The sequence below is a fragment of the Chiloscyllium plagiosum genome, unplaced genomic scaffold (assembly GCF_037043375.1).
Source record: "Chiloscyllium plagiosum isolate Xiang-an unplaced genomic scaffold, Cpla_swu_hap1 HiC_scaffold_22, whole genome shotgun sequence".
NCBI classification, from domain to species: Eukaryota; Metazoa; Chordata; class Chondrichthyes; order Orectolobiformes; family Hemiscylliidae; genus Chiloscyllium; species Chiloscyllium plagiosum.
In genome coordinates, this window is record NW_028270160.1 from 74941498 (window position 1) to 74952545 (window position 11048).

Consider the following 11048-nt stretch of genomic DNA (forward strand, 5'->3'; position numbering starts at 1 on the left):
GCTTTAAAATTCTCAAATGCCTCCTGGCATTGTTCTGTCCACCACAATTATGTTTCCTTCTTTACTAAGTCCATCAGTGGTGCCAATACGCTGCTGAAGTTTGGAACAAACTTCCGATCGAATCCACTCTGTCGAAGCCTATTCAGCTTCGTGCTATTGTCCAAACAGTGCAAACCTTGCAAACCTTTTCAAATACTTTCTAAATTGCACCACGTTCGTTACTGAATGCACGATCTGTTATTGCTGAAGTGAAGCGACGCTGAAACATTAGTAATGACAATTTTGTGCGCTTTTCGCCTGTAGGGTAGCGTGGCCGAGTGGTCTAAGGCGCTGGATTTAAGCTCCGGTCTCTATCGAGTCGTGGGTTCGAATCCCACCGCTACCAAGATCGCGGCTGTTCTTCTTCAGGCAGAGGAACTTAGCAGGCCCTGCACATTTTCGTTGTTGCGTTTGCAGCCGGTCAGGCCTCTAATCCAGACTGACTCTGGGACAGTCAGTGGGACACTTTGCTGTCGGAGCCCCCTCATCTGCACTGCTTTACGATGAATATCGTACCAGTTTCTGTGTCTCAAATAGTCAGCACGTTTGGCTGCAAGTTTGGTGGTTCGAGCCTGCCCTTCGCACCGAGCCTCAACGATTTCAGTTCAAGCATTGAGACCAACCATGTACTGACACTGCAACAACGAGAACTCAGCAGAGTCCGCAGCTGGATGTGGCCCCAATCTCTCCAAGGCCCCGCTGCCTACAGAAAGCGGCTACTGCCGCTTCAATCACCGGCTTCCTGCTCAGCCCTGGGACACAGCACATGGAAAATCCTTCCCCAGGAACGGCTCTTCCCGTGTGAGAGGGACAACAATTCCACTTTAAGTTGAGAATGGCTTCAGAAGATTGTTGCAGTCCTTGGAGTGTTTCATAAACAAAACTCCTGTGTCGCAAATAAGAAGTGGGGAAAGTTGTTGGCAGGAAGGATAGAGAAAGTGCTGACTGTGAGGACTCTGTCTCGGCAGCAGGTGGGATTGCTTACACCCGAAACAGGAATGATTGCGTTTCCTTAGGGAATGTCCCAATTGATTTAACGTCTGCCAGAGTGATTGGGAATCATTCCGGCCACCTAAAGATGAGGATAAAAATATGAAAATATGTATATTGAATCTTAAATCCAGAGATAAGTGCTAAATAGATAATAATGTTCTGAACGAATACTAGCTGAGAAATGGAAAGTGTGGATGATGACATTTGTGATTGGGAGGAATGAACTGGATCCTTGCAAATTGCAATGCCAGGTGAAATATGCTCAGTATGAAATGACACACTAATCAATCGTGAGCCAGGCCCAGCTACTTTAGTCGGTACAGCATGAGATGCTTAATCTCAGGGCCGTAAGGTTCAAGCCTCACGATGGGCCCTTTCACTCCTTTAAAGAAATCCAGCCCTCTGCTCCACTTGCAGGATTGCAACCCAGTGCAGGGGTCGTTTTTGACACGTGGATCCGACTGTGTTTCATCACACGTCGGTTTCTGAGTGAAAGCTGTCTCCACTTTCCTGGAAGTGCCAGAGACAGGTTTATCAGTGCGGCCGAATATACGATGAATTGTGTCTCTTTCAAAACGTCAGGTTCCACTCCAAACGTCCACCAAACAGAGTGCTCAGAGACACAGAACGCGAATGTCTACTTGTTGGGGGGACGGGGTCTGACAGTGACTGCTCAATGTCAAATGGTCCTGAACCAAAATGAAGTGATTCAGACCGTTCTGACGGAAACCTAGGCGAACTCGCCTGAACGTTTCACAATTCACACGGAAAATGATCTTGTGTGCTCATGGGGGTTCACGTAATGGACAGTTTATTGTCAGTAACAGGGGTGGGGGTGGGGCAGGATTGTGAGGTTTCACAGTGGGACAGAAGTGATCTGGGTGAACGGGTTCGTCTCACATCCCCAAAGCATGTAAGAGCTGATTGGTCCAGGATCACTACCATCTTCTGTTTCGGAACCAACAAATGAAATTGCTGAAAATCTCAGCAGGTCTGCTTGCATTTTGGAAAGGAAGAGTGTTAAGACTTCGGGACTCGTGAAATTTCTTTTTGCATGCCCATCTCCCTCTGGATTTGTACAGTCTTCCTTTTTATTGACTATCTTCTGACTTCCAACTTTATTCTCTTGTATTTTATTTTCCTCTCCAACCATGTTCCCAGCTTTTAAATTTGTATCAGATCTGTCCCATCTCTCACTTTGCTCATTTATGACCGAAGAACTTGGAAATGAACAATTAACTCTGTTTCTATTTCCTTAGATACCAGATGACCAGAGACCGGAATGTATAGGATGATGGTTAGAGCTTTCAGCCCATAATCTGCTCTGCCATTCTATCATGGCTAATATTGCTCTCAATCCCATTCTCCAGTCTTCTCCCTGTAACACTCATTCCCCTTGAATTTAAGACCCAGTCTTTTTTCCCAGACTGGGTCTTCATCCGCCCCAAACCCCTCCACATCTGCTGGCGGCTGTTACACCGTGTCTCTGGGTGATCGCGCTGAGTTTCAGTCGTGCACGGCAAACCCAATCTGTTCTGAACAACGCAATCACCGCTGGGGGACAGCTCGATCAGGTCTCTGGCCCCACTGTGTTTGTGCGGGGGAGCAGTTATCACCTTCACCTCCCATGGGAAGGATCGGTCCTTCAAATATCCGGGCAGTAAAAACAATTGGCTTGTGTGTTAACATAGATGAAGGTAATTGCTTTCTGATCTGGTCAGTAAACCTTACTCTGTATGTCCCTGCCCATTCCTGCCGTTGTCGTGAAAGGGAATGCACGTCCAATTAATTGCCGTGTATGGTTTTATTCGATACACATTCTTCCTTGTTCAGAATATCGGTGGATGTTTCCAGCACAGATAATTACTATTTTCAAGAATGCAGTCGGCGGGCAATGATACCTTTCTGGAGAGTAGAAGCATCAGTTTCTGCAGAAAGTGGCCTCGTTCAGAGCTGAGCAGAAATATTGTTGTTCCCGCTTTAAGGGCGACAGTTTCCCAGATGGTGATCGATGGGGCTTTATTGCAGCCTCATCATCAAACCTTGTTTTGCATTTACTCGCCCATCACTACTCTAGTGGTAAAAAGAAGTATCATTCCAAATAACTGCTGCGTGAATTTCTTTTCAAATGTCACTGCGCTGTGGCTGTGAATATGTGGCGATGTCTACAGCCCTGCTGGCCATCCTGTTTAAGTGTGCAGTTAGGAACATTCCTCTGTCTCGGCGCTACAAGGAAAATTGCCCGCGCCTATTCAGCATCGCCCTACATTCCAAACTCGGCAAACCTGGCAACCTGTTTGTCAGTATTTCCTGAGCATTTTCACGTGATATCCTTTTTTTTCAATCGTGCTAATAACCCTGGCCAACATTGGTCTATTCGGAACGGAAATGTCAGTGATAGATAAAGAGCAGCTGGCTCGGTGGCTCGGTTGTGACCTCGTTGTTCCATTTGGGTCGCACCCGAAACACCTCTAGTTCAAACCAGGCAGGAGCGACTTTGTTCCCTTGGGAAAAGTGGATTGGTGGGAATGGAGCGTTCCTGCTTGTTGTTCTCTTCAGCAAACCTGGCTTTGAACTTGCTAGCCCACATCTGCTGCCATGGTGAAAAGGAATACCATTCCGATTAATTGCTGTGTCAAACTTCGTTCAGTTTCTCTCCTCGGATAAAGTGAGGTCTGGAGATGATGAAACGCTCCTAAAACAAACGGCAGTTCTCCTGCTGCTCGGATGCTGCCTGCCCGGATGTGCTTTTCCAGCACCACACTCTCAACTAAGTTTCTCTCCTCCTGGGTCGACGATATGAGTCGAATTGTGGATCTTCTCCCGCCGTCCATTTTAAGGGTACAGTTACCAGCACTGATCGTTTCTGCACCAAAACTATCGCATTTGCTTTACATGTGAAGGCATCCTGGTTCAGTGATAAGGTAAGCTCTCATTTGCTCGGGTCACAGCGAACATTGGTTACCTGATGTCATCTCTGTCAAATGTATCCCAAAGTAGGCTCTGAAACGCCTCATTTGGACCCGAGCATTTCTAAACCTGCGTGAACCAAAACCAGAAAACCTCAGTCATGATTTGGAGCAGTTCACATATTCGAGTGTCCAAGCAGAAGGCATGGTTACCGCTTATTCAGTCAACAACAGGAATGAGAAGATTTACATCCTCAGATGAACTTCTTGACTCATGCTCTCATACAGTCACTAATTCACTTTTCTGGATAAATGTAAGGGCGTCTTCTGCCTTCCCTTGTAGTCTAGTAGCCAGCCTTTGGCGCTCTCGCCGCCGTGACACGGGTTCTATTCCCGGTCAAGGAATGCGTGCTTTGTTCTGCACACACATCGTGGTAAGAATATTTCTGACCACTTTTCCAAAGTTGGCAGAACATCGGTTTTAAAGTTGAATAGAAAACCAAGAGATGCAGATGTTGGAAATCTGAACCAAAAACAAGAATTGACGTGCAAACTGAATAGTCCTGGCAACATCTGTGGAGAGAAACAGAGACAATGATACACAACGACAGAACCAGATTAGTTCTTCATTTCTAGACCACAATGCCGGGATAATGGTCAGTTTTATCTGAGGATTGTTATCAAAATCTTTTATTTTTTGCCAGTTAGCAGCCATGTCGACCCGAGATCTGATTTGTTCAGTGTCTACCTCCAGATAGGCCTCTAATTTCCTGTCTCTATCTCTGTGTATCTACCTCACCCTTTTTCATATTCTTTGACCCTTTTTTTGCCAAGATCCCTCATTTCCCATCCCTACTCTATGAAAAGCCTGACGTTCGGGGATAGTTTGAGAATGGAGCTGCTGAGAGGTTTTCTGGAACCTGGCAGGAGGCTGCACAACATGGTTCACATTTTACGGATAATACGTCTGGCACTTGGATGTGATGCAAGGGGCCATGTCTTCCTCAAAACATTGTAACCCTTTCGAAATTAAAGTTGCATTTCTTATCCAAAGGAAAATAAACTAACTATAGGAGAACGTGGAAACATTAATGATGCTGTAAAATGAATGAATGGCGACAGCAGAGAATGAGGGTGATCCACTCGTGGTTTCTGTGCCATGACCACAACATTCCACGGCCTTTCTGCAGTGTCTCCTGCCTCACCTCGTTATTCCCACCAAACTTGGAATGAAGGAGGGAGAATAAAAGTGGAGGAGAAGAAGGAATGCTTTTGGAATAGCAGTAAGAAACTCTAGGTTGGCGTATTGGTTAGGAAGGACAACATGCACTGCTGGAACTAAACCAGGAAAAAGGAGTGGGTTTGCCAAACCATAACAGGCTCGAACTCAGGCAGGATGCTGAGTTGCTTCATCAGCAACACGATACTTTATAAAAGGTGAACCTCCGAGCTTTCAATACAACAAGCGGGCGCAACTGCGATTGGACCGTATGGTCAGCTGCTTACCAAGGAGGGGTTTTAAATAACTAAGCAACGTCCATATGTGCAGTTCATTAACCACATGACCACAGTAACTCGGAAATACATTTCTGTATCAATATTACTCAGTGTGATTTGCAATCAAACCCCTCTTTTGCAAAACCAGACATTTCACGATTGATCGTTCTTCAATGCAAAGGCACATAAAAGGGCAATCTTCTCTTGCATTGGTTTCAAACAGATATTTGTATCTGTTTAAGCTGACAGGACAAAGGGAACATTTTTCATCCTCTTGGGGCGTATTGACGGCTTTCATACACACAGAGGGAATTTCACACGAAAAGGAACAGTGTCATTGCCATGAATTGACCAGGAATGGTGTGTGAGCCAATGTAAACAGTTTGCTGTAAAGGCTAAACCATTAGCAGTGACACTGAGCCTTGCACCACCAGATGCAGACTCACTTCCTGCCTCATGCCTCCCAGTCATCATTGTCATTCACGTCAATTTCACTTCCCTGCTCCACTTCCAAACTTACTACCGATTGGAACCTACCACATTTAGGAACGCATTCCTGGAATAAAGATATCACTCAATGGAATAGGACTCGCTGACCATCCCTAAATCCCCCAGAGATGGAGGAGATGAGTTGCTCTTGTGAACCATTGAGCTCCTTCACACGGAGGTACAGCCATTATGCTGCAAGCGCGGGATTTCCGGATTTACACCCAGAGACACTGAAGGAACACAACATATTTCCAACTCAGGAAGGTGAGATGATTGGAGGGAGATTTGAAGGGGTCACTATCGTATCTGTCCGCTGTCATTGTCCTTCTACATGGTTCAAGCAATCACTGGGCTGATTCTGGAGGGATCCCGGTAGGTCTTCTGTGTGGAACGAGGAATGCGTTTTCAGTCAGACAATTCACATGAAGAGAATTAAACCTTCATTCCCTGAATTGGAACTATATCCATGTCTGGATGATACAAACTTTGACTCCTCAGCACGGGCCCCCGGTAATGCTGATAGTATCCAAAGCAACCTGAATTGTACACACCCTTGTGCCAGTCCATCCCTTCATAACCACCTTCGGCAACAACGTTTCTCTCTTCAATTTTGCAAACGCTTCATATGATCGCCTTGGGTTTCAAAGTAAAGAAAGTGGAGCTGTGGTGATCTGATATTGGTCAGTAGGTGCAATGCAGGAATGTACAGAACAGGTTTTGATGCGTGAGATTGCACTGAAGGGATTCCACCACTAAAAGGCGCTGTTCATCTCCTCTGTTCTCCATCGCGGGGTTCAAACCAACAGAGGTTTCTCTCTGGACTGGCTCAGGGTCTTGACTGGAAAAGGTCATGACGCAAGGTATGAAAAGATATTTCACTGGAGTGAATCAAAAAATCGCAGACTGACTGTGAATAAAATGATGGCAACTTCCAGCAGAGGCTCAGGCGACCCTGAAGCAGGTACCTGAGGGCAAATATGTTGCCTTGGCCATTGAAAGACATTGCTTCACGAAGTGGGACATCCGATGTGAAACAGTGACAATAATTATTTTTACTGATTGTTCACCTTGTGTTTACCCCGATGTCCATGTTTCAATTTCATATCGACTACCTGTCGTACCTCCGGCTGCCGTTGGGCCAGTGACGTAATGGATAATGCCTCTGACTTTTGGTGGTTCGATCCTTCCTGATTTGTGTGCAATGTACTGCAGGGGTTGGATCAGTGGGTCTCGAATTTGGTAGTAATGCACCTCAATGTGCGACAGATTTTCAGGAGCTGCAGACTTTGGATCAGTGTGTTTTCAAATTTGAAAGTTGCATGTGAGGCAATTGTCCATTTTAAATTCCAGCTCAACGCAACGTCTCTCATGGTCTGTAAAACTGAATTTAGTTGCGCCTAAAGCTGCCTTTTGTCGGAGAAACTTCTGTGTGTGTGTGTGTGTGTATAGGTGGGGTGTAGGGGGCGGGGTGGGGCTTGGTCTTAAGTCGGTGGAGAGCGGTACTGAAGCACAAGGAGCTGGTATAATCCCGAAAACTCTGCCCTCCTCCCCCCACCTCCGGGCACGTGTGTCTGTGACTCACTTTATGGATGAAAATGTGAATGGGTTGCTCGAGGGGATTTCACTTCAGTATGACGGTATATAACTCACTCCCAGTGTTGTCTCGTTTAAGATCGCAGGGATAATCTTTTTCTGAATTTTGCGGTGAAAACAACAGAACACACAAAGTATCCTGTCAAAGCTGGACACTGGATCGAAAACAGACGGCTATCTGATGAGCCATACTGCACGATAGGCCGAATGGTATTTTCCTTTCGTGTTAACAACACCTCGAAGACAACGAGAAACTAATGTGCAGCGAAAATGAACCAAAATGAAATGCATAAGTGGTTTCATTGAGAATAAATGCGACAGCTTCTGTTGCCTTCCCTTTTAATCTCACGGTTAGGAGTTGGTGCATTTTCTGAGGGGGAAAGGGTGATTCCTGGTCAGGGAATGGGCGATGCGTTCTGCAAAGATATCTTGCTAACAGTATTTCTGACCGATTTGCTGAAGCCGTCAGGTCACTGGTTTTGTCTCAAACGTTGTTAAGAATAATATGAAACAAAGGATTGCAGATCTTTGAAATCGGAACCAAAACCAAGGTTTGATAGAAAAACTTAGTACGACAGTGAGAGAAACAGAGTTAATGCTTCATATCGGCGGAGCGAGGTTATTTAGACATTTCTGTATTATACTTTTGGTAAAATGATCAGTTTTCCCTGTCAGGATATTTACCAAAATCTTTCATTAGCTTACAACCATCAATGTTGAAAATTCAAAATGACTTTGTTGGCTGTAAGAATCCTTCCGTTGCCCGGAGCTGGTGAAAGGCTGTGCTTAATAGTTACCTTTTTTTATTATTTGTTTCTATCAGTCAGCAGCCATGTCGATTGGAGAATTGGTTCTTTCAGTATCTCCGTCAATATGCGTCTCCATATTTCTTTCTTTCTCTGTGCATGCACCTGACCCTCTTTCACATTCTCGGACTCTCGGTCTGCCCATATTCCTCATTTCCCATTTCTGCTCTTTGAAAAGTCTGACATTCGGAGACAAATTGAGAGTGGACCAGCTAACAGGCTTTCTGCCCTCTCGGTAGCATGTGTGGGATTAGGCTCACATTCTCCGAATAAAGTTCCCTAAACTTATGCCTGAGGTGAGGAGTCATTCCTTCCTCCAAATATTATGATCCTTTCGAATTCTAAATAGAATTCATAATCCACAAGAAAAGAAACCGCACTCACAGTGCGAACCACAACGACAGGAGTGCAATGAAGTATTTCCTGTTGCTGTGGAATGAATGAATATTGACAGCAGAGAATTAGGGTGAACAGCTATTGGTGTCTGCGCCATCACTGCAACATTCGCCGGCAAGCCTGCCATGTCTCCTGGCCCACCTCGTTATTCCCAACAAACTGGAAATGAACGAGGCGTAATAAAGGAGGAGTACAAGCAGAAGTTCTTGTCAAACGCAGGAAGGAAACTCCAGATTGAATTAATAGCTCGGAAGAAACAATATCCACTGGAGGAATTAAACCAGGGAATAGACGAGGGTCGAAACTGAAAATGTGTTGCTGGAAAAGCGCAGCAGGTCAGGCAGCATCCAAGGAGCAGGAGAATCGACGTTTCGGGCATAAGCCGTTATTCAGGCCCTTCTTATTCCTGAAGAAGGGCTCATGCCCGAAACGTCGATTCTCCTGCTCCTTGGATGCTGCCTGACCTGTTGCGCTTTTCCAGCAACACATTTTCAGCTCTGATCTCCAGCATCTTCAGTACTCACTTTCTCCTATCAGACGAGGGTCACCAAAACAGGCTGAGGCTCAAACAGGACGCATGGTTGACTGACGGGCAACACTGACTTGGGAGATTTTGAAACAACCATGCATTTGGTAAAATACACAGGCACCACTACGATGTGAAATCTTTGTGGGCTGTTTATGATGTCGGCAAGTGAACAAACTGAGTCACGGCACCACACCACAAGTGTTTTTTTTCATCCCAGTTCATTAACCAATTGATAACAGTAACTCGGAATTGTGTTTGCTGTATTAATGTTGCTCAGTGAGAATTGCATTCAACCCCCACTTCTGCGAAGACAGTTTATGGCTGAACTTTCTGCACTGAAATTGTACAGAAAAATACAATCTCCTCTTCCACTGGCTTCAAACTGATATGTTCAACTGTTTAAACTGAGAGGATAAGGAGAATGTACTCATCATCTCGGGGTCCATTAACTCTGTTAATATACACAGGGAACCTCACAAAAAGAGGAACAGGGTCATTGTGCTAAACTGACCTGAACTGCGTGTGAGTTAGTGTAAACAATATGTAATAAAGATTTGGAGTTGCCAGTGTTAGACTGGGGTGGACAAAGTTAAATAATCACACAACATCAGGTTATAGTCCAACAGGCTTATTTGATAGTACTAGCTTTTGGAGCGCTGTACCTTCATCAGGTGGTTGTGGAGCCTAACATCATAAGACAGAGAATTTATAGCAAAAGATTACAGGGTGATGCCACTGAAATGACATATTTAAAAATAAAAGTGCATTGTCTGTTCAGTCTGTATACTTTTAGAAATACCATGTTAGATTTTATTCTTTCATGTGTAAACAGTATGTACAAATAGCTAAATTCTCAGGTAAATCTTTAACAATAGATGCCACCACAGCTCAGATTCAGCCTTGAAGGTGTGAGGTTGAAATCTGCCTGTGCCCCAATGTTCTGTCGTGGCAGAAGCTGGGGGTACCCTGCCTCATGGCTTTCAAGATGCACTTGACATCGGCAGTGAGGTTCCCACATCGGATCCCATTGCCTAATATGATGGGACATCCTGGGGTGTTGGCTTTGTGTATTTTCGGAAGGCAGTAGAAGTGCCTTCAAGTGCATGGCATGAGGTTGATGGAACTCTGAAAGAGTGCATTTCAGAGCTTAGATCAGAGTGTTGCTGGAAAAGCACAGCAGGTCAGGTAGCATCCGAGGAGCAGGAAAATCGACGTTTCGGGCAAAAGTACTTCATCAGGATTTCGGAGGGTGAGGAACAAAGTTAGGCAGCATTGTAGACAGTGCAGATAGTACCTTAACATTACAAAGGGATATTGATAGACTGGGTAAATGGGCAAAGCTGCATCACTTGTTCAGGTTAAATCAGTGAGAGATACATTTTTGTTCAGTGAGGGATATGGGCCAAAGGAAGGAATGTGGAGTTAGGCAACACATCAACCATGATGCCATTGACTGATGCAACAGGGTCGAGGGGCTGAATGGCCTCCTCCTGTTCCTATGCCATAAACTGTCCCCATCAAACACTCTCAGGGCAGGGAAAGGATGGGGTTAGATACACAATGAAGCTGCCTTTACTGTATCCCCATCAACCCCTCCAAGGGTAGGGCCAGCACAGGATTAGATACTGAGTCAAGCTCTCTCTCTCTCCACACTGTCCCGATCAACCACTCCCGGGATTGTTTAACAGAGCTTTAATATTTGAAAATGCTCATTTTCCTGTTATTCCTTGCCCCTCAGTAACTCTGTATGTGTGTGTGTGTGTTTATGTGTGTGGGAGAGGGAGACAGAGAGAGAGG

General features: G+C 45.2%; 1 non-coding gene across 1 annotated transcript; it reads left to right on the forward strand.

Moving 5' to 3' along the window:
• The first annotated feature begins 303 nt into the window (after positions 1-303).
• On the forward strand, positions 304-385 carry trnal-uaa (transfer RNA leucine (anticodon UAA)). The gene has a single exon. It is a non-coding gene; the product is annotated as a tRNA-Leu (tRNA).
• The last annotated feature ends 10663 nt before the right edge of the window (positions 386-11048 follow it).